This window comes from Furipterus horrens, unplaced genomic scaffold, assembly GCF_987537825.1.
Source record: "Furipterus horrens unplaced genomic scaffold, mFurHor1.1.pri manual_scaffold_3, whole genome shotgun sequence".
Lineage (NCBI taxonomy): Eukaryota > Metazoa > Chordata > Mammalia > Chiroptera > Furipteridae > Furipterus > Furipterus horrens.
In genome coordinates, this window is record NW_028327173.1 from 17,449,351 (window position 1) to 17,472,219 (window position 22,869).

Consider the following 22,869-nt stretch of genomic DNA (forward strand, 5'->3'; position numbering starts at 1 on the left):
AATTGTGTTATTGGCTCTGTCTCACCCATAATAATAATGATAGTAGCTGACACTGACTGAACATTTCCCCAGTGCCAGAGACTTTACATGTATTAACCTGCTTAATCCTTTTGGCAGGTACTGTTAGTTTCCCCATCTTACAGATGAGGAAACTGAGACAATGAGAGGTTCAGTAACTTACCTGAGGTCACAGCAAGTTGGAGGCTGAGACCGGACTTAGCACAAAGAAGTTGCAGAATCAGGATTCAGGCTGTAACGATTACCCCACTAGTAAGTCAGGTCAGCTTGTTTCCTACTTCTTCCCAGCTCCCAAAATGTCTGGTATACAGTAGGTGCTCCATGTATACTGGGTGAATGAATGCACAAACAGGTGATGAATGCACATGAGTATTTGGAGAAGAATAAAGCACCTTCTAGGAGTGAGTTTTACAGGCACCGTACGTGGAGCTGAGGCATGGTGAGGGGAGCAGATGCCCAAAATACAGCAGTTCCCCCTTCTCTGCTTTTTCTCTTTCTGTGGTTTCAGCTACTGGGAGTCAACCTTGAGGTCTGAAAGTATTAAATAGAAACTTCTAGAAAAAAACATCACAAGTTTTCAATCACATGCCATTCTGAGTAGCATGATGAAATCTCCCACTGTCCTGTTCTGTCCCGCCCGGTACAGGTATCCACACTGTATACACTCTCTGCCACCTTCTTAGCCACTTAGTAGCCACTTCAGTTATCAGTTAGCTCAACTGTCAGGGTAGCAGGAAACCTTGTGTTCAGGAAACCCTTATTTTACTTAATAATGACCCCAAAGCAGAAAAGTAGTGATGCTGGCAATTCGGGCATGCCAAACAGAAGCAATGAAGTGTTTCCTGTAAGTGAAAAGGTGAGTATCATAGTACAATAAGATGTTTTGAGAGAGAAAGAGACCACATTCACATAACTTTCATTACAGCACATTGTTATAATTGTTCTATTTTGTTATTGTTAACTTCTTCCTGTGCCTAATTTATAAACTAAACTTTATTATAGGAATGTATATATAGGAAAAGAACATAGTACATATAGGGTTTAGTACTAATATTTGGTTTCAGGCATCCCCTGGAGGTCTTAGACCGTATCCCCTGCAGATAAGGAGGGACTACTCTATTGTTAAAGACCAGTTATTGGGCTTCCTTCTGGAGCATATGGGCCAAAAAATTGGGACATCATATTTGACTCCTTCTACTTCATCTGTTAGAGCCAATCAGTCCCCAGGTTCTTCTTGGTTTCTCCCCAGTGACCCCCCCTTCTCCATCTCTTGAACACCTATCTTTTTCTTGGATTTTTTGCAGCAACTCCTACACAGGTTTCTCTGTCTCTAATGTCTCCTCCTTCAAAGTGGGCCTCTTAAAAACAGGAAGCTAGTTGTGGGTGTCATCCTTCTTTACCCCTCCCCTCACTAATGAGCCTTCCATGGCTCCCCATTGCTCTTGGGATAAAGCCCACACTCCTCACCAAGGCTTCCACCACCCAACCCCTTACCTCCACCCTTCCAGCCACGCCTCCTGCACCTCTCCTCCACACGTCCTTTGCCAAGGCCACTATATGTAGTAGAATTTAAGAGCATAGAAGCACACAGACCTGGGTTCAAGTCTCAGTTTCACCACTTACAAATCAATTCCTTTCTCTAAGCCTCAGTTACCACATCTGGAAAATGGGCATAATTATAACACCTAGAGTCATTGTAGGGATGAAATGAATACATAAGGTGCCGAGCACAGTAGCTTAGACTCTCAGGTGTAACTATAATTCTTATACTTTCTTCTGCCACAAAGAGCACTTCTCACTGTCAGTCTTACTTACTCTTTATGACCTAGCTCAATTGTCACTTCTTGGAAGAAATTTTCCTTGTTATTCACACTCTGTTCCCCAAGTGAAATCAGCCTCACTTGCTGTACTCCCTTGCACTTTGCACCTTTATAAAGCACTTGTAATGTTGCACACTATTTCCCTCATTACCCCAAGAGTTTCCCTGAGAGCGGAAACAATAATATTCTTAATTCTAGCACAGAGCCTGGCATGCAGCAGGCACTCCATAAATGGTGGCTGACTTGAATTGAATTGAATTACCCTTTTCAGTGCCTTTCTTGAGTACCTTGCAGGGAGGAGACCTGAGTGATGAGATAGCTGGGACTCTGCTGGGACCTGGTTGCTCGAGTCCCACTCCAGCTCTGGTTTGGGGTTTATTGGTATGTGTGGGAGTGGGGAGGGATGGAAGAAGCTCCTTACCTTTGGGCTCTTTCTTCCTGGCAGGCACTCTTCCGTCCTCCAAGGGAGAGAGAGAAAGGAGAGGGGAGATGAGGAGGTCCAGGTGCTGAACAGGGGTGAAGGTGGGGCTACCGCTGGAGTTGGAGGTATGGATGGGAGCTGGCAGACTCTACCTCCTCTAAGGCCAGGGTTGGGCCTGGCAGAACAGGGCCTCACAGCCCAAGTCCCTACCTGCAATGCGCCACCTCATCCCGGTACCTGGACTACGTGACTTTTCAAGTTGTAAAACTACATCTTAATTTGCAAGGAAGCGAAATCCAGGCCTGGCCTTTTCAAGTTACTGGGCAGGGAGAAAGGGGAGTGTTTCCTTTTATTCTTTTTGTGTAGGCAACATCTTACAATCCTGGTGTATATCACAGAAGGTAACACTCTAATAAGTTATCATGTATTTCTTATTGCACTCAAGTAATTGTGACTTTGACACCCTAAACTAGGCCTTCACTATTACTTTTTTGATGAATGTAATAAAGGTGCTTTATAGATTATTTGGAACATCTGAGAAGGTATAAAGAAATAGAGACTAAAAATTGAATAAGCAGAAACAAAATCCACCTAAATACAATCAATGTTAAAATTTGGCATCTTTTTTCAGATATTTTTTCTTTGCATTCAAAAATGTAATAGACATATTGAAGTTATTTAGTATCATGGAAAAAATAAAGAAGGTAATACTCAATTTTGCAAACCCAGGTTAAGGTCACTTTATCCCCAACTGTTGCTTCAATTGCTGCTCCTGCCACCCACTCTACTTAAAACCCTTCCCTGACTGCCTAGTCCGCTCAGGATAAAGCCCTAACTTCTAACCTAACCCATGAAGCATTGTGTGACCTGGCGCCTGTATACCTCTTGGACTTTCTCTGATTTCACTCTTCCTTTGCCTTCGCTCCACTTCTGGCCTTTTCTCAGTTCTTCCAACACACCTTGCTCCTTCTTTCCTCTGGGCCTTCACACATACTGTTTCCTCTGGCTTGAATGCTTTTCACTATCCCCTGATAATTTTGTTTTATGTTTAGTGCTTTAAAAACAATTCTTTTTTTAAATTTATTTTTAGAGAGGGGCAAGGCAGGGAGAAGGAGAGGAAGACAAACGTTGATGTAAGAGAGAAACATTGATTGGTTGCATCTCACATATGCCCCAACCGGGAATCGAAACGACAACCTTTCACCTTGTTGGATGATGCTCCAACCAACTGAGCCACACCAGTCAGGGCTGTTCAGTGCTTTTTTTTTAAAAAAAATGTTATTGATTGATTTGAGAGAGAAAGAGAGAGAGAGAGGAACATCGAGTTGTTGCCCCAATTATTATATGTATTCTTCGGTTGATACTTGTATGTGCCCTCACTGGGGATTGAACCCACAACCTTGGTGAGCTATCCGGCCAGGGCTGTTTAGTGCTTTTGATGTCTAAGAAATCTTTGCCTATCACAAGGTCATGGAGTTATTTCCATATATCTTCTTCTAGAGGCTTTATAGTGTCAACTTTCACGTTTAGGTCCATGATTCTTCTTGGGTTAATTTTTGTTTGGTGTGAGGTAGGGATTGAAAATTATTCCCACTCTGTTAATTCCTACTCATTCTTTACAGTTCAGTTTATACCTCACCTCCTTTAAGAAGCCTTCCTTGAGTACTCATGTGGTAGATCAGATTCTCCCACTCCACAGCCCATAGCACCCTCTACTTTATTGTAGCATTTGTCATGCTTGTAATTAAATAATTATTTGTGTAATTAGTTGTTTAATATCTCATCTCTTCTAGTATACTGTAACTCTGTGAGCTCAATGCTTGTAACTGTCTTTTTAAAAATCTTTTTACTGAAATATACATTCAGGAAAGTGTGCACATCAAAATACTGTGTTGGCCAAAAAGTTCATTTGTTTTATTCTGTAAGATGGCTCTAGTAACAGTTAATTGTCTTTAACTTCATTTTAAATGATTTTATTAAATCGCATTGTGACAGCTGCCATATCAGCATGCATTAAAAAAAAATCAAACTTGGTACATTTTTGTGTAGCCATTTTCATATTGAAGATGGAAGAAAATACACAACATGTTTTGGCATATTATGCTTTATTAAAGAAAGGTAAAAATGCAACTGAAATGCAACAAAAGATTTGTGCAGTGTATGGAGAAGGTGCTGTGACTGATCAAAGTTGTTAAAAATGGTTTGTGAAGTTCCGTGCTGGAGATTTCTGACTGGATGATGCTCCGCGGTTGGGTAGACCAGTTGAAGTTGATAGCGATCAAAACAAGGAATTGAGAACAATCAACATTCTACCATGCCAGAGAGGGCTGACCTACTGAAAATATCCAAATCAATCAAGTTATTGGTGAAAATGAAAAATGTGTCTTTTATTTTATGGAATAAACTAAACGGACTTTTTGACCAACCCAATATACTGTATAACGTGGTGAATTTTCACAAATTGCACACACTATGTAATGGTACCCAGATTAAAACACAGAATATTCTGACACTGAACATTTCCTATACCCTGAAGCCCCCTCATGTCTTTTCCAACTATAACTGTTCCTTTTTATTTTTTTTACGCCTATATTTTCAGCACCCAGCACAGACATTATTAGGCTTTCAAAAAAGAAATCTTCGTTGAATGAATGAATTAGTTGGTAATGATGCTTAATTCTCCTTCAAAGAACTCAACATGGAATCTAATATCTCAGCTCTAGCTCCAGTTCAGTGTGATCTTAGAGGTCCCTCCTGCTTTCTGGGTCTGTTTGCTTGTTTATGAAATGGGGATAGATGGAGGCACGTTGAACTAATAATCTCCTTGCAGCTTCTCCAGACATGCCATTTGGGGCCAAATTAACCCCCTGGGTTCTGACAATACATTGTCAGGAATTCTTTTGGTCTCCTGCCTGATAAAGAGGACCTGGGAGAATTAGGAACTTGATCCATGCAGTGCATCAGAAGCCTGGGCCTGAGAGTCAGAAGGCCTAGGTCTGATTCTTGGCCTGACTTCTGGGTGACCTTGGACAAATCTCTTCCCTTCCCTGCGCTCCCTGAGTCTCTTCACCTAAAATAAGGCATAGGTTCACCTCAAACATTTGAAGAACAATGATGCTGGCTTGGGGTCTCAGCACCAAGTGTCAGTCCCTGGAGCACTGGCAACTCTGGCTCCGGGCTCCTCCCTGCCAGGCACTGTGAGCCGAGAGGGAAGCACACTATGTGATAACTGCCCTGGGGAAGGGAATTCACAGTCTGGCCAGGGGGACCCAGTGTTCAGCCAGGAACCAAATGGAAAATGGGCTGATGGTCCAAGTGATTCTCTGTGTGGGGGGCTGAAGGGAGAGAAGCTAGAGTGTTCCAAGCAGGGGTAGGAGACCTGGGGTGCGGGTGCACGGAGACAGAAATGGCTTCCTGGGGGAGAAGCCTTTGAAAATTGGCAGGGCAGCCTAGCGGAGCTTCCCAGAGATGGGAGGAGGCAGGAAGGAGGAAATTGGGTCCAGGTGACCACAGAGCAGCAACTTGGCCAGGGAGTAGGAGAGGCGGGGCTGGAGGGAGCTTGGTCAGCCGCCCCGCAGCTGGGCCTTGAGGGGGAGGGGGGCTGCTGCCTCTGCTTTGGCTCTGGGAAGGCGCCATCTTCTCAGGCCACAGTCTGGGAAGAAGGGCATAGTTGTGAGCTCGGGCGGGCTGAGGGCCTCTCTCTGAGCAGCGCTCAGGGCCCTCCCTGCCTGGCTATGCTGGGGCTGCAGAGGGTGAGGAGCAGAGTCAAACTCCAGTCCCCAGCTCCTTCTACATGGCCCTCCCTTTGGCTTAGATCACATTTCTGCCTCTTCCTGGCTTTGCAACCAGGGGGCACTCAGAACCCCTTTACTGATTTCCATTCCTTAGACTTAGGCAGAGTGGCTACTAGCCACACTAAGAAACTGAGTTATAACTATGATAATGGTGACACACAGAAGAACCTAAAGTTAAGACCTTGACTGCCAAGGCTCAACTCTCAAATCTGACACTTAGAAGCCATGTGAGCTCAGGCAAATGCCTTAACCCTTCTGTGCCTCAGTTTCCTCATCTGTAAAGTGGGACGATAATATTTGTATCAGGGGCTGTGAGAATTAATAACTGTAAAGGATGTGGATATAAAGTACCGCCACTTCAGAGGCAGTACAAGAAACAAGTCTGGGGTCGCTCCTCTAGTCTGAGCCTCAGTTTCTTCATCTCTGAAATACCGCTAGTAATTCCTGCCTTCCAGGGCATTTGTGAAGATTAGTAAGGGCAAGTTGGTCCTGAATAAGAGTACATCAGAGGCCCTTCTCTCCCATCCTCTCTCTGCCCCACCATCTGCATGTTCAAGCTCTATTCACCTGTCCCCAGAACAGAGCTACCCCTTGGTCAGCTCTCAGGACTAGGAATCTACCCTGGTAGTGGGGTCTGGACTAGGCAACAGCCCATTCAGGCCCTGGAAGCTAATCCTTTGAACGGAACTCTAGGAGCTGAGTACCCAGAAGGGGTCTAGAAGTGGGTGGAGGTGGACTTTAGGTGGACATGGCCTCTTGGCTTCTCTGACTCCTCACTTTGTGGAGAAGGGCCCAACAGAGCTGGGCTAGAGTGGGCCCTCTGAAATGCAGGGGCTCCTGCCTCCCTTGTTGCCCGGGCCTAAGTGCCAAACTAAGAATAAGTGACAAAGCCCAGCACAGCACATAGTAGACACTTGGGAGAGAGCAAGAATGACTGCCATGCATTATCTTCACAATAACTCTGACAAAGCAAGTACTATTGAGCCAATTTAAAAGAGGAAGAAACTGAGATTCAGAGAGGTAAAGTCACTTGCTTGGGTCACACAGCTCTATCTAAGGGCACAGCTGAGACTTGAAGCTGGATCTGGTTCTGAAGGGACTGCTAGCCAAGGGATGGGAATCTCAAGGTCACCAGCAGAATCTTTCTGGGGCTGGGCCAAGAGCCAGATGCTGGACTAGGCATGGTATCTATCCCAAGATGATGGCCAGATCCATTCAAGACAGAGGGGTTTAATTTACCCTCAGAAACCTGTGAGCCCATCTCACAACCCTCTTGTAGCATTCTACCTGAAGTTAGTTATTTGCCCTGGCTGGTGTGGCTCAGTGGATTGGGTGCTGGCCTGTGAACCAAAGGGTTGCCAGTTCGATTTCCAGTCAGGGCACATGCCTGGGTTGTGGGCCAGGTTCCTGGTTGAGGGCATGTAAGAGGCAACCACACACTGATGTTTCTCTCCCTCTCTTTCTCCCTCCCTTCCCCTCTCTCTAAAAATAAATAAATAAATAATTTTAAAAAAAGTTATTTACTCATCCTACACACATTTGCCCACCCCTCCCATGTGTGGTGCTATATGCTGGGCCCTGGGGACCCTGGATGAATCAGACTTATTTCATTTGGAAACTGGGCCAGTCATGCAACCTTACTGAGACTCTGTTTCACATGTGTAAAATGGGGATGATGATACTTTCTTACAAGATAGCCATGAGGATTAAATAATATGAACATAAAATTCTTCTATAAAGTCTAGCACATAGGGAGGAATATTCAGTGAATATTAGCTCTCTGTAATTAAGTGTAATGGGGGCACAGAAGAAAAACTGATTCTTCTTGGGGAGCAGGGGTCAGGTTCTTCTTGGAGAAGGGGACATGTTTGTTGGGCCCTAAGAATGAAGAATTCACCTGGAGAAGTGGGGGAGGGGCTTCCAAGAGGAATGCACTGCATGGACAGAGGCCCAGAGACATGGAAAGATGTGACCTGTCTGGGTGTGGCTGAGCAGAGTCAGCCGGGAGGAGTGACAGGAAATGAGGCTGGAAAGGCAGTTTCAAGGGCCTCAAGTGCCTGACTGCTGAGTTTAGACTTTAAAGGACTGGGGACAGAGCAGGACTTGAAGAACTGGGCAGGGACATGACTGTGCCTATTTTAGAAAGATGATTCTAACTGCAGTGTGGAGAGTGAACCGGAAGAGGAGAGGCTGGATGCCGGGGAGCAGATCTGAGCATGCTCCCTGTGGGTTCAGGTCCCCCAGTGGTTCCCCACCAGCTGCAGATCAGGCTCTGACCTTTTACGTCCTGTCCTGCCTGCCCACGGGCTCCTTCCTTTGTCCAGCCACTTCCTTGTCCTCCTTCAGGTCTTAGTTCACCACATTTTCTCCTGGAAGCTCCTCTAGGCACCCCAGATGAGGGTTATCTAGATTACGTCCGCCTCCTCCTCCTTCTCCTCCTTGTACTTGTGGACCTGCCTGTCTCCCTGACTGGACTCTGGCCAGGGCAGGGACTGTGTGGTCCTGCTCAGTGCTGTGTCCACAAGTCTCCGCAGACTGCCCAACACACAGGGGACACTCAGCCTATGAGCGGATGAGGGAATGAACCAGTGTGTGAATGGATGAACCTGTCTGTCAGGGGCAGGTGTGACAGTTGCAGTGAAAATGATGGGGTCTGCAATGGCAATGAGGAGAGAGAAGACGGTGAGAGAACTGACGGGACACCAGACTGATGAGAGGTGAGCATAGTGGGAAAGGGAAGAGTTGGCGGTAACTCAGAGTGCCCTCCCCCGGATAAGCCCTGATGCCTTTAACCGAGGTAGGAAACATGGGTGGGGGTGGAGGTGGGGCAGGAGGAGCAGGCCAGGGCTGGAGACTGGGGCCCTGGCCCAGGCTGTTGCCTGGAATGCTCTTCCTCCCTGTCTCCCCACCAGTGGGTCCCCATCAAGGTCTGTGACTCTGTCAAAATACGGCCTCCTCAGAGAAGCTGTGCTGACCACCGTAGGTAGCCTGCCCCCCTACCCCAAATTATTCTCTACCAACACGTTGTCTCCATTTCCTTCCCGCTCCTCGTGACTGTAATCATGTATCTGTTGATTTGTATTTTACTTATTGTATGTATTGTATGGGAGTTCCTCAAGGCAGGGATCTTGCTTCTTTTATTGACCATGCATACCTGTCGTATGAATGAGTGAATAAATAAAGGAAGGAAGGATTTGAGCGCCGTGATAAGGAATTTGACTCTTAGCCTCAAAGGAATGGGGAGCCATGGAAAGTTCTTCAGGAAGGCAGTGTCAGGATTCAGCTTGTGTTTTCGAAAGCTCACCCTGAGGGCTGTGTGGAAGATGGATTAGGAGGGAAGGCAGGAGGAATTGAGGAGCCACAGGGGGAGACAAAGACATAGCACCTGGGGCCGGGCTTGGGAGCCCCCCTGCCCATGGGAGCCCAGGGCCCCCTCCCTGTCCTCCCCCACCCACCATTCAGCCGGTTGTCTCTGAGCCCAGTGCTGGCGGCGGGAAGAGCAGGGCTGGCAAAGCCGACACTCACTAATCACGGCCCTCACCCCGGAGCCTCACTGACTGTCTGGTCTCCATGGAGACACGGCAACCTCCGGCCACTTGTTAATGGCAGCTCAACAAGGCTGCAGCAACTGGGACGGGCCTGACCAGAGTGCCCCAGCCCTGCACCACCTGTCCCAGCCTGGGCCTTTGCAGCAAACCCTGGGGGTGCCTGAGTTGGGCGGCAGGACCAGAGGCCCGGTGGCCCGGAGGCTCCCCAAGTCCCTCTGCAGTCCCGCCTCGCTTGGCATTGCCAAGCAGTCAGAGGGCAGAGACAGCCTCTGCTCTAGCTGACTCCTCCGCAGGGCTGCTGGGAAGCTGAGCTCATGCAGGTCACCCAGGCAGGGTCAGAGGGCTGGAGGGGGATGGTGGGGAGAGCGTGTGTGAGGGACCTGTCTGCATCCCACACACCAGAGGAATGGAGGGGAGGGCACTTCGCCTGCCCTGACAACCCTCTGCTCTGCTTGCCCGAGGCAGGGACCTGATTGAGAACCATCTGTCCAGAACCTCTTCCCTAGTTTGCTGTCACTACATCTGAAATCTGAAATGCCACCATTAGCAGTTCACTCCTTCAGGAGTCACCGTGGCAGAGCACAGACAACCCCGGCTTTGTGATCAGGCGGGCCCGGTGGAAGGCCTGGCACTGGCTCTCCCACTCTGAGCGCCGATTTCTGTAGAACGGGGTAGTAATGGCACCTGCACAGATGCATGTTCAAGCAGGCCAACTGCGCCGGGCTTGCTCTGCCTCACCCCGGAGGTCTGAGCTCAGCCCCTGTGACTCGTCCTCCCGGAGGCCTTTCTTCACCCCCACAGGTGAGCTGGACGCCTCTTCCTCAGTTACCAGGACTGACCCCACAGCATTCATCACTCTGCTGCTCTGTCTCTCCCACATTTGTCCTCCCCACAGACTGTGCTGTAGGGTGGGGCAGAGGGAGCACAGGGAGAGAGGGAGGGAAAGCTTTATGGAATAGACAAAGGAGCTGGGCAAGGGGAGAGCCTCCCCTGCCCTTTGTCCTCCTTCCTCCTCAGGGGGTGCTAAGCCCCTGGAGCACTGGTTGAGGGCCTCTCTTCCCTTCTCTCCTTCATACCTTTGTCCATCTGTCTGTCCACCCATCCATCCTGCAAACTCCCAGAGTGGGAGCTCAGGGAGGGCCCAGACGCAACCCTAGCCTATAGGTGAGGCAGGGGCCAGAGTCCCCTGCTCCAAACATCTGAGACACACTCATGGCCGGCTAGGGCCAGCTGGGGACCTTGGTACAGCTATCTTCTCCGTTGTGTTTCTCCTTGGTCATTCCCTAGGCAACTGTCCAAGCTGAAAGGTCCCTTGGAAATGGTTTATTTCAATCCACTGCAGCCAGATGAAGAAACCAAGGCCCAGAGAGGACTGTGGCTTGCCCAAGATCCCACAGCAGCTCTGTTTTGAGTTGACAATGTACCAATTATGTGGGCCTGCTTGGGAGGTGGCTTTTGGCTCTCTTGGCCCTGCTGACAGCTGTGTTCCCAGTGGCAGCTGGAATGCCGGTGGGAGGCCTGTCTGGCCTTTGCACCCTGACTCCCCAGGGCAGAACCAGGTGGCTTGGGTGGGGCCCAGGACTGGAGGATACGGGGTTCTCAGAGGGGCAGTTGGGGGATGGATACAGGATGACTGGAAGATGAGGGAGACAGCATTGATTTTAGAGATTAAACCAGAAGACCTGAGGTCCTGTCCCAGCTTTGCCATTCACTTGCTAGGTAACGTTGGGTGCATCACCGACCTTTCTAAACCTTAGTTTTCTTATCTGTAAAATGGTGCTGCCTTTGTTGAATAAAAACATTTTGTCAACAGTGACAGCTATACAGAGGTGAGGAATTTTTACTGCTGGACAGAAAGGCTGAGTCTTTGAGAGGGGAAGGGACTAGCCCGAGGCAACAGAGTGAATCCACGTCTCCTTCTTATGAGTTCCCTGCACTGAATTGATACAAGCTTTTGAAGCTGGAAGAAGTGTCCAGATCCAGACTGTTCACTTGCTGAAGGAGGAAATAAGACCAGAGAGTAGGAGCAAGTGGCCCAAGGTCACCCAGTGAGTCTGGGGCCAATATGGGCCCAGAGCCCAGCCTGGGCACGAGGTCCCCCTGCCCAGCTGCCTTGCTTGCTCATCCAGCCCCCTTGGTTTTGTCTCCCCCAGTGAGTGGGCGCTGAATGGGCCCAGCTTCCTTCCTGCCGTCCTGCCCGCCGTCTGCCACGTTGGCAACCGCCTGCAGCCTTCTCGCCCCTGCTGCTGCTGCTGCTGATGCGGCATCAGCCGAGACCAACCCGCGGAGAGTTTGCCCAGAAAAGCCAGGGCTGCTGGAGCAGGGGCTGGGCTGGCTGACTCTGCCAGATGGGAGGGAGCGGAGTGAGCCAGCGGGCAGAGGGAGGGAACAAGGGCTGAGCCAGCCCCTCACCTTCCCAGCCCTCCCCAGTGAGGGAGGCAGAAGGCTGGGGTTAGGGGCCTGCAGCTTGAGTGTCTGTGTGTGAGGTTCAGATAGCTGGGTCTGCTTTTGTGAGCAAGCACACTTAAGTGTGCAGGGAGGAGCACGTTGGGGCGACTTGTGAGTCTGTGTTTGCCTCAAAGTGCAGAGGTGATGCTGTGAGTTTGCGCTGGTTTGTGCATGCACAGGGGGCCACTGTGGGTTTGTATAAGCACAAGGAAAGCTGTGTGTGTCCTAATTTTGAACACATGCCAGCCAGTGTGTGCACATGGAAGACAACTGTTAGTGACAAGAAATCCAATCCATACATGCACACATACATGCACAAAGGGGTGTTTGAGTTTTATGTACTTAGTTCATGTCTGGATGTGTTGGGGGCCACTGTGAATTTTATTTTTCTTTTAAATATTTTATTTATTTATTTTTAAAGAGGGGAAGGAAAGGAGGAGAAGGAGAGAAACATCAATGTGTGGTTGCCTCTTGCGTGCCCCCAACCGGGGGACTCGGCCCACAACCCAGGCATGTGCCCTGACTGGGAATTGAACCGGCGACCCTCTGTTTTGTAGGTTGGTGCTTAATCCACTGAGCCACACCAGCCAGGGCTGAATTTGTTATTATGTACAAGAGGATAAGGATGTAACTGTGAGTTTGGGCTCATCTGTGTGTGTGTCCAAGAGACAGTGTTTGTGTGTGCATAGGGAAATGCTGCATGCAGCTGTAACTATGCATGTCTCTGTGCCCAGGAAGACACCGCGTAACTGTGTGGGCTTGTGCAAATGTCCATGCAGTGTCCTTGTTCCCGGCAGACCTTGTGTTCTCTGCAGTGAGACAAGGGATCACCATGTGTGGCTGTCTGGCTATGCTTGGCTATGTGCACAAGAGAACTGGCAGCAATGGTGTTGTGTCCCTGTGATGCATCTGCACAGGGCGGTGGCGATGGTGACGGTGGTGGTTGTGCTGTGCAGGGAGACAATATGCTACGGGTTTGCACTTGCTTCTCTACATGGCACAGCCTGTGTGTGACTGTGTTTGTGCGTGTCTGTGAGCACCATGTGCTGGAAACTGCATGCTTCTGAGTCTGTGGGAAGCTGAGGGTAAGAAGTGGGGAGTACATGGCTGTGTTTGTACTTGTCTGTGAGCCGGGGTCAGATGCGCTCCATGTGCTGCCTCCTGTGTGCACAGGTGGCCGCTGTGTCCAACCGTGTCTTTGTGTGTTTTGGGTCGTCTGAATGTGCACAGGAGGAGGACATGGAGGGAGGAAGGATTTGAGTGCGTGCCTGTGCAGGCACCTTTAACGTGGCAAGTCTAAGAAATGTCGGCCTTCTTGGCAGCAAATCTGGGCTTGGTTCCACTGGGGGTGTCTGCAGAGAGGGGCTCTTAGAAGGGACGTGCTTGAACGAGAGAGACAGGAAGGGAAGGGGGGGCCAGCCCCAGCTTGGGGTTTCCAGGAGGGAAAGCCAGACATTGGAACTTGTCAACGCTACCTCCTTCCCCACCCCCACCTCGTGACTGCTGCCTCCTCTCCTGGCGCCTGAAAGCTGCTGGCAGCTGGACAGACAGAGAGACAGCATACACATAGACCGGCTCACCGGCCCAAAGCCCGAATGTGAGCCCCTAAATACACAAGCCTGCACACTGAAGGTCCAGAGAGGGCAAAGGATGTGGCTAAGGCTTAAGGGGACACATGAGTTTGTATGTATTGGGGGCAGGGGGAGCTACTGACCTCTGGTGCATTAACTCACACTATACCCCAGGCCTAGGAAGGGGAGGAGGATTCAGGAAGGGTGGGGGCAGAGGAGAGAGCCTTTGGGGAGGGGGCTGTTATTGCTCTAATCAGACTCCCAAGGCTCCCAGGCCCCCTCCCTGATTATATAACAGCTGCAATGTCTTTGAGAATCTCTGCCTCAGAAATCACTGACTACAACTTCCTCTTTGTACAAAACCAGAAAAGAGACTCAGAAAGGGGCAGCAAGTGATCTAGCATGGCACAGCAAAGGCAGGACCGGAACCCAGGGCTTCTTCTTCCAGTTATGTCTGCTGTGCACGTAGCATGGGCCCGCCGTCCTAGTCTTCTCTTGGTTCATTTAGCCCCTTCTCCTTCCCAGGTCTTCAGGATATGACAATAACCTCTTGCCTCGCCCCGCCCCCTCAAGTGACCTGTCTGTTTGCTTGTTAGTCCATCTGTTTGTCACAAGGGCTCCACTACCCTCTAAGACAGCAGAACCAGGAAGAGGAGAGTTTGGTTCTGTGCCAAGGGCTACCAGGGAGGTGGGGGTGGGATGGGGAGGTAGAGAAAAGAAGGAAAAGAATCAAGGAGAGAGTGAGGAGGGGAAGGGAATGAAAGGAGGGAGCTGGGGAAGATCTGGGAAGCACAGGCTCTTCTTTGTCTCCACCGCCAGCCTGTACACCAGGGTCAATGTCTGAGCTCAGAGAGAGTCCTGCCCCTTGGGGTCTGAGATGAGAACCTTAGGGTTTCTCTATGGCCTGGACTCAACCCAATAACCCTGGGGGCAGCAGGGTTAGAATCTTGAGGACAGCATTCTGGGGGCTTGTGTGGTGTGCAGTGACCACACTCACTTAAGAGAAAGGAGGGAGGGGGCTGTGGGGTCGGGGTGGGGGTGTGAACTTGGATATGAACTGACTTAGGGTGTATGGCCTCTTGCGAGCATGGGTGTTGGGTATGTATGTGAAATTGTGAATGTGCTAGGACTCTTCGTGTACATATATGAACGTGCAATGAACAGGTCTGACTTCACTGAGGGATGGGGAGAATTGCAGGAATGTGTGTATGCATGTGTCTGTGATGGAGAGAAATTTTACCAAGGGAATGGTTGTGTGCGTATGTGTGTGGAATGCATGAATCTTGGGGCTGTATTTTGTATATGTAGGTAGGTGAATCGTATAGCTATGTACAATGTGTGTGTGGCTGGATTTATGTGTTTGAATTGCATGAGTATATGTGAGTGTGCAATTGCATGGGTGCTGCTGTGTACACACATCTGTGAGTTTTTGAGGTACATAGTAGAGTTGTCTATATGAGTCTTGACTATGGGTCGTGTGTGCAGTTGTACTTGTGGGGCAGTGAATGTTAGGAAGCTGTTTAAACATGTGGTTGTATATCTTGGGGGATTGGCTTATATGTGTAGTTCTTTGTTTATTTATTTTTTATTTATTGTCAAAACTCCCCTGCCAGAATGTAAACTCTATAAGGGGTTGAATTTTTGTCTCTTTTGCTCACAGTATCCTTAGTGTTTAGAATAGTGCTAACACAGTACTAGGTACTGAATCACATTTCTGGAATGAGTGATGAATGTGTGCATGCTTAGCTAGGTGTGGGAAGTATGTTATATATATATATGTATATATATATATATATGAATTGTGTGTACATGTATCTTGGAATGTGAATGGATACATTTTGTGTGTCCAGGTGTGTGAGGTTTTAGGCACAAGTGGCATGTGAAACAAGTGTGTGCACAGGGGCATGTGTGTGTCTAGGCATGTGACTGCGTACCTGAAGCTGTGCCGCTTATGTGAGCATGGGGAGTGTTGGAGGATGTGTGTGCACAGTTGTGTGTGCATTTGCACTGTGCATGGGGGTGGGAAGGCGCTGTCGGCTTCTCCCAGCCTTCAGCACTCACTCAGCTTCACCCCAGGTCGCCTGCTGTGAAATGTCAGTGGCAGAGAAGCTAAAAATATCCCTCTCCTCCTCCTGCTCACTGCTTGGGCTGATGGGGCTGTGGGGCCCCAGCAGGCCCCTTGGGCCCTGGGGGGAGGAGGAACTGCTGGATGAGGGGCAGGGTGTGGGGTGAAGAGAAGGAGGCCTTCTTCAGTACACCCCCTCCCCCTTTCCTTTTGGGCTCCAAAGCCAGGCCCCAGGCTCACCTCTGTCAGGAAGCCCTCAAGAACCCCCCAGGAGCTACTACATGCTAGTGTGTGCGTATGTGTGTGTCTGTGGTGTCCTGAGCTGCTGGGGAGGGAGATAGGGCCTCCATCAGAGTGGGGCTCATCTGGACAATGCCACTTCTGTCAGTTCAGGGACTCTGGAGGATAGAGCTTCAGATAGGGGGCTCCTGGGGATGGGCTGTATCTTTCCCCTCAGTCTGGGGTTTCCCAGGGAAAGAGTTGGTGCTATTTCCTCTCTAGAACTGAGTCAGGGGTATAGCCCAGGCTGTATGGGCTCATCTGGCATTGGTCCTGGGGCCACTGGAGCTCTCTGACCCCAAGGCACATCTGCTGCTGCTCAGAGCTTGTGGGCAGGGAGGAGTTTCAGCTCTGCCCACGCCCTAGGCCGGCATGTGTTTGTTACGGGTATGTGTGTGGGTGCGGTGGGACATGTCAGGGCCCGTGGTCTTTCAGGGACCTCTTCACATGTTGGGATCCTGGGTGTGTCTCTGCCTATGTCAGTGGTGTCAGCGACTGCTTCCATTGAGCATTATGGGAAATCAATAGAAGTTTGGGGCATTGTGTTTTTTGTGTGTGTGTGCGTGGGTGACCCTGCGTCGGTCTGGGTTTCTCCTTTTATAATGCAGACCTGCAAACTCTAGCTGGAGTGAACTGTGTTCATGGGAGAGTTGCTGGCGTTAACACATGGGTGTTTGTGTGTGTTAGTGTTTTAAGTATGTGTTTCTATCAGATGATCAGTACCTGTTTGTCCTCCGTATCAAGAGGTCTGTGGGTGTGTGTCTGTGATGGTGTTTCAATCACATGATTACTGCATTTGTGAGTCTGCTTGCCTGAGTATCATCATGTCAATGGGTGTCTTTGCGCCTGTGTGTGTGTGTGCCTAAGTCAGTTTGACTTTTGTGGGTCTGTATGTCCATGTGTCCTTATGAATGTTGGTGTTCTCTGTGTGGGTTGAAATCTGTGCACAAGCTGGACATCCCCTCCCCCAGTCCTTGCTTAGTCTCCTGCCATTTCTGTTTTGAAGGCCTCAGGTTGTGTTTCTGTATGTGTGTACATCAACTTTTTCCAGCACTAAAGCCTCCAACTCTGAAATCTGCCCTCCCACTCTCTCCTACTGGACTTGAGGTAGGAGCCGAAGCAGAGAGCAGGCAGGCACGAGCCCACCACAGCTGGGTCCCGGGTCAGGCCGCCACCAGAGCCCTGCCTCAGCTTTCCTCCAAGCAAGCGCTAAGCCAGATCCTCAGTTACATGTAAACACCAGCTGTGTCAAGAAGGCGCAGCTTCTTCTAGGTCAACAGACAGCTGTGGGGTTGCTAGGCAACTGCCTGGCTCCCCCCTATTAGGTCCCCCTCCTACTCCCTCTACTTGCAAACCCTCTGCTGGTTGCCCCCACACCAGGGTACCGCCACTCCCCTCCATGCCAGTTAAAACAGTAGGGCTGAGGGAGTGGGGTGGGGTCAAGGTTGCAGGGAAAGTGGAGCTCTGGGACTGGGGTCAAGGTATGGGGAAGTGTTAACCTTTCCGATGCCACTGGCCCCCTCTCCTTAGTCCTCAGTGCACTTCTTGCCTCCATCCCACCAATCAGACTAGAGCAGAACTTAAGTGATGGTAGCTGATGCCCCACTCCCCTGCAGGTCAAGCCAGAACTGGAGAGATGCTAGAAGCAGCTGGAGAGGGGAGATGTGGGTAGTGTTAGCGATTGGTCAAGTCCTCTGCCCCTCCCAGGCCTAGCCCAGGGAAGACAAACTGGAGGGCCGGCTGGCAACAAAAGCGTTAAGTTCCCCCTTTATTTGCCCCTTCCCAGGATAGTCACCCCCACTTCCAAAGGAGCACCTGTGCTCTCAGCTGCTGTACCCGCTTGATGCCTGTGTCCAGGTTGGGCAGCCCGGCAGCGCCCCAAGCCCTCAGCTCAGCAGGGCCTGGGCCTTCTCTGTGGGCAGCCTGGGAGGCGAGGGCTCTGCAGCAACCTCAGGCCTCCCAACCACCCCCAGTCCCTAGGCAAGGGGCTCAGGCCCTCTGAGTGGGTGCGCGGGACCAGCTGCCAGACCCTGGCGACTTCGGCTGAGCTGGAGGAAGCAGTGGGAGGAGGCAGCCAGGCGGCAGGGGGCAGCGCCCCTGGCCACCCCATTAGTATGCGGCCGCGCTCCACGCACCATGGCAACCGCTCCCAACCACTCCCCCTCCCGGCCCCCCCTCCCTCTCGAGCTTCGCAGCAGGGCCGCCCCCGGCGCAGTGCGCACCTCTCCTCCCACAGGTGGTGACACGCACCGGCGGGTACGCACGCACAGGCGCGCGCACACTGTGCACACTAAGGGCGTCAGCGGGCGAGCTGGGTTTTCCCGGTGCTCTGGGGCCACCCTGTCTCTGCCCCCAAGACCTATAGGCGTGTCCCCCAGGTGCTCCAGAGTAAGCCTCTGGGGTCAGGGGTGTACCTGAAGAGGTTCAGCCCATGCAGGGTGCATTCCTCGGTGTGCCTATTGTGCCTGCATGTCTCTGGTATCCTCAAGGGTACTTGCCTGTCTGTGCTCATGTTTGTGCCTTCTCATTCCTGAATGTATGTGGTTCTGACTATGACTGCCACGGTGTAACTGTGTGCGATTGTCTGTGCTTTGTGCTTGTATAAAGATGTGTGTGTGTGTATGTCTGCATGTCCATGGCCCTGGGTTTCCTCTGGATGACTGCCCTAGGTGTGCCTGTACCTGGATAAGTACTTCTCAGTGCACAATCCCTTGGTGTCTGCATGTGACCCCCCATCTGGCATCCTTGTGTGTTTCTGGGCATAACTGCATATTGCAATGTGGATTTTTCTGGGTGTATGTCCCTGTGACTCCCCAAGAACCCAACTCTCCATGTCATTATGCATTCCTGTGAGTGCCGACTGTGTGTCCTGGAGTGTGGGTGTGTGTCCAGGGGCAGCTGGCTCTGTGCCCTCCCCAGCTTCACTCCCTGCTGCCTGAGCAAGCTGACACCTGCTCCCTGAGTACTGGGCCCCCTCCCCCCACCTGGCAAGGACAAGGAAGGACACAGAGACAGAAGCAGACATAGAGGCAGAGACAGTCTTGAGAGGGATACAGAGAATCAAGCAGGCTGGAGAGGTAGTGACCTGGGGGTCATGTGATCAGCCTTATAGTCCAAGACCTAGAAGCAAGACGCAGAGATGCCAAGATCAGGACATTAGAGAGACAGAGACCCAGAGCACCAAGTCCAAAACTGCTGAAACAGGCCAGAGAACAAGATGTGGGTCCCTGGCCTCCTCTGTCTCTCCCTCAGCCCTAGCTATACCTCCGCCTCCACATACCCAAAGCAGAGTCCTCCTGCCTCTGCGGGTCTGTGTCCTGGGACTGGAACCCAGCCTCTTCCTCGCAGCAGCTGGTTGTGTATGTGTGTATGCATGCATGTGCCACCATCTGTGTGCTGTTCTGGGCTGGTGACTACCTTGTACATAGCCCTCCCTACTCCTCCCCACCTGCCCCTACAGTTTCCAGTTTCCCATATACTCATTCAAACCCAGAAACATGCCCTGGATCTATCTCAAACACATCTGCACACAGGGCCAGAAGATCCACCATGTACACAGCCACACCAGCAAGCCCCATCTTCCTAAGCTCTCCCAGCCAGCCACTCACCCCTCACAATCTCCAAGGGGTTCCAAACCTCTGCTACCCACAGGGAAAGACAGAAGGCAAAATTGGTAAAGACTAGATAATTAAAGGCATGGACCCGATCTCTTTGGTTTACTGTTGTATCCCCAAGTGCCTGGGACAGTACCTGGAGTCTTGTAGGTGCTTAAGAAATATTTGTTAAATGAATATGTTCACAATGTCTAATAGTCACTGAGAAAATCCATAATAATTTACAGCCACTCAGAGTGAAAAACATGAATGCATACCATAGTGTACACACAGGAAGGCACAATAGCTAGATTAGAGGTTCTCAACTTTGGCTTCACAGAACCACCTGGAGAGCTTTTAAAATTTTTGATGCAGAGGCCCCACCCAGTTCAATAAAATCCAAATCTCTAGTTTGGGAGCCACTGATTGAGGTGAATGGCCTGGAAATGCAGACACAGGGGTTATTACCAGGGATGGCGGTGGAGTGGGTTTTCGTTTTACCGGTACAGTAAAGCAGACTCCTGAACCAGACTGCTTGGGTTTGAGCCCTTGGCGTCACTATTTACTGAGTGGTCTTTGTAAATTACCTCTCTGCACTTGAGTTTTCTATCTGTAAAGTGGGGATAATAAACATTACAATAAAGCCTCATAGGATTGTTGTAGAGAACGACTTTATATGTGCTTATGTACGTAAAGTGTTTAGAACAGCATCTGGTACATAGTGTTATAATTATATAATTATTTTCTATTTTTACTTCTATTAATTTTAATTTTTTTATTATAGAATGAATCAATTTTTTGATGAATTTTATGAGAATTTTTTTCCCTTTAAATTGTTATGAAAAAACAAGCGCTCAGTGTCAGATTCTGGACCATCCTGCTTCTGCCACTTTCCCTGTGATCTTGGACAAGTCTCTGAAGCTGTCTTTTCATTTGTAAATGAGGTGAATCTTTCTCTGCCTCAAGGACTGTTTGTTTTTAAATCCTCATCCGAGGACATTTTTTCATTGCTTTTAGAGAGAGAAGAAGAGAGGAAGGGAGAGAAATATCCATGTGAGAGAGAAGCATTGATCAGTTGCCTCCTGCGTGCACCTCGACCGAGATCACACGTGCCCAGACCCGACCAGAGAATGAACCCAAAATGGGAATCGAATCCACAACCTTTCGGGATGATGAGCCAACCAAATGAGCCACATGGACCAAGGGCTCAATTGTTTTGAGGAATAAACACCTTTGGCAGTATTTAATACATGGTGGCATAATCCAAATATCTAGAAGCCATCTTGCCTTGATACATTCTGGGACAAGGTGTGGGCTGTGGTAAGAACAGATCAAGTAAGAGTGCCACTCGTTCCTTCCCCACCCTCCTGGTAGGGTCTCTGCTGCTATTCCCCCAGAGGCCTGAGGGCCCAAGAGCACAGAACACCTTAAATACCAAAGGCTGGGCCCTTGGCCCTGACAGATCTTCCAAGTGTGTTCTCCAAAATACATCTTGGCCCTCCTTATCCCTTACTAAGTCACAGAACCCTGTACTACCCGAGCCAACATTCTCTCGTGGACCCCCTCCTTTCAGGGAGCCCCAGTTCTCCTCACAAAACCTGCCTCCCATCCCAGAAGCTATAAGCCCTTCTCTGGGTTCCAATCCCTCTCCCAGTGCCCCTCTTTATAGTAAATCCGTCTCTCCCAACAAGCCCTCAAGAGAATGAGCCCCCTTGCTGGGCTATAATCTCCCATTTCCTTCATGGGTCTCCTCTCTCCACCCTCATTCCAATTTCATGGCAAGCAGTCCTTCACTGGCCTTCCTCTTCATCTCAGGTGGAGTCCACAGCCACCCCCCACCCTCGCACTAGTACCCCCCTTTACCCAGCCTGCCTCACCTGGACAGCCTCCCCAAGTCTCTTCTGCTTCCTCAGCAGCCACTTAACCTTTTCTCCCTGTAGTGCATGAGATTGTTGGGGCTGAAAACAAGCTTCACCCCCAACCCCCCACTGGTTCCTGTGATGCCACCCACCCCCTCCAACCAACCTCTAGCCTTGTCAAAGCTCTCTCACGTCCCCAAACATGCAGTGTCTACTCCAAACAGACCTAATTACTTGTGGTCCCCACCCCTACTACTCTCTCACACCTACAGGCCTTTGCACATGCTCTTTCCTCCTCCAAGAACAAAGACCCCTCCCCAACCTTCATGGGGTCTTACTGCTCCCTGCCCCCATTTCAAGCACCATACTGGATTGTCAGTTTGAGACTAGTGTTGATGCCTTTGCTCTCACCATGCTGGAGAGTGAGAACAGTGTCTTCATCTGATTCTTGGGGATTCATGGAGGAGCCTTGGTTGGGTGGACGAGACTTCACATCCAACACAGGCTGCAGCTGTTATCTGCCCCCATCTGAATCCTTTGGCCTCCTCTTTCAGACAGGGGTGCCCAGAAGGGAAGGTCTCCCTCCCTCCCAGAGAGAGGGTTCCTTTGACTCTTCCAAGGCCTGGGCTTTGCTGGTAGGGTCAGGGAGGGCAGGCCATGTTGAGCTGGCCCTCAGGGTCTCCCTGAGCTTCAGCAGGGAGGGACACAGAGAAGCTACATTGGGCAGAGCTTTAACATACAACGGATCTATAGGAAAAGCTGCTTACTAAAGACCAGGCAGCCCAAGGTGGGCATTACTTGGTCAAGCAGCCAAGAATTCCCTGAGGTCAGGCAGTGGGGAAACAGCTCAGTTCTTCCAGGTCCACCAGAAATAGGCACATGATTGAGTTGTCTTTTGATTTCAAAAGTTTATGAAAGCTGGGAGGAAACCCAGAGCCAGCATTTGGGGCTCGGGATGGCAAGGGGAAAGCATAGAAAGAAATATTGGGGCTACTTGCCTAGTCACACCCTGGAGTTCGCAGAGGCAGAGGTAGGTGTCTTGGGGCAAAATGGAGGCCTGGAGACAGAGGAGGCCCCAGGCCCTGGGGCAAAAAGGGAGACACACAAAGAGGAGGGCACTCTAGTCCTTGTGGGAAAGCGGGGTGTCCCACAAGAGTTGTTGGGCTTCAGATAGAATGAGTATCTCAGACAGGTATCCCTGAACCAAAGTAAAACTGTGGGGCCCAGAGGCTGGGGAGACACAGGACAAATGAAGGGGCTAGTGTCAGAGACCTGAGACCTAGGGTGAAACGAGGTGCTCTAGAAGTAGGGGAGACCAGAGACTTGACCCAGGGAGAGGAAACTAGGAATCAAGGGAAAACAAGGTCCTAGTGGCAGGCATTCCTGCACTTTGAAAAGAAGTGTGGTCCAGGGGCAGGGACATAAAAAAAGACCCAGAGCAAGGGAGATCCAG

The 22,869-nt window shown here is 50.3% G+C and overlaps 1 long non-coding RNA gene across 1 annotated transcript; it reads left to right on the forward strand.

Annotated features, from left to right (window-relative positions):
- Window positions 1-8,466: 8,466 nt before the first annotated feature.
- On the forward strand, window positions 8,467-20,806 carry LOC150014443 (uncharacterized). Its single transcript, XR_016509931.1, has 2 exons — window positions 8,467-8,770; window positions 20,575-20,806. It is a non-coding gene; the product is annotated as an uncharacterized LOC150014443 (long non-coding RNA).
- Window positions 20,807-22,869: the final 2,063 nt, after the last annotated feature.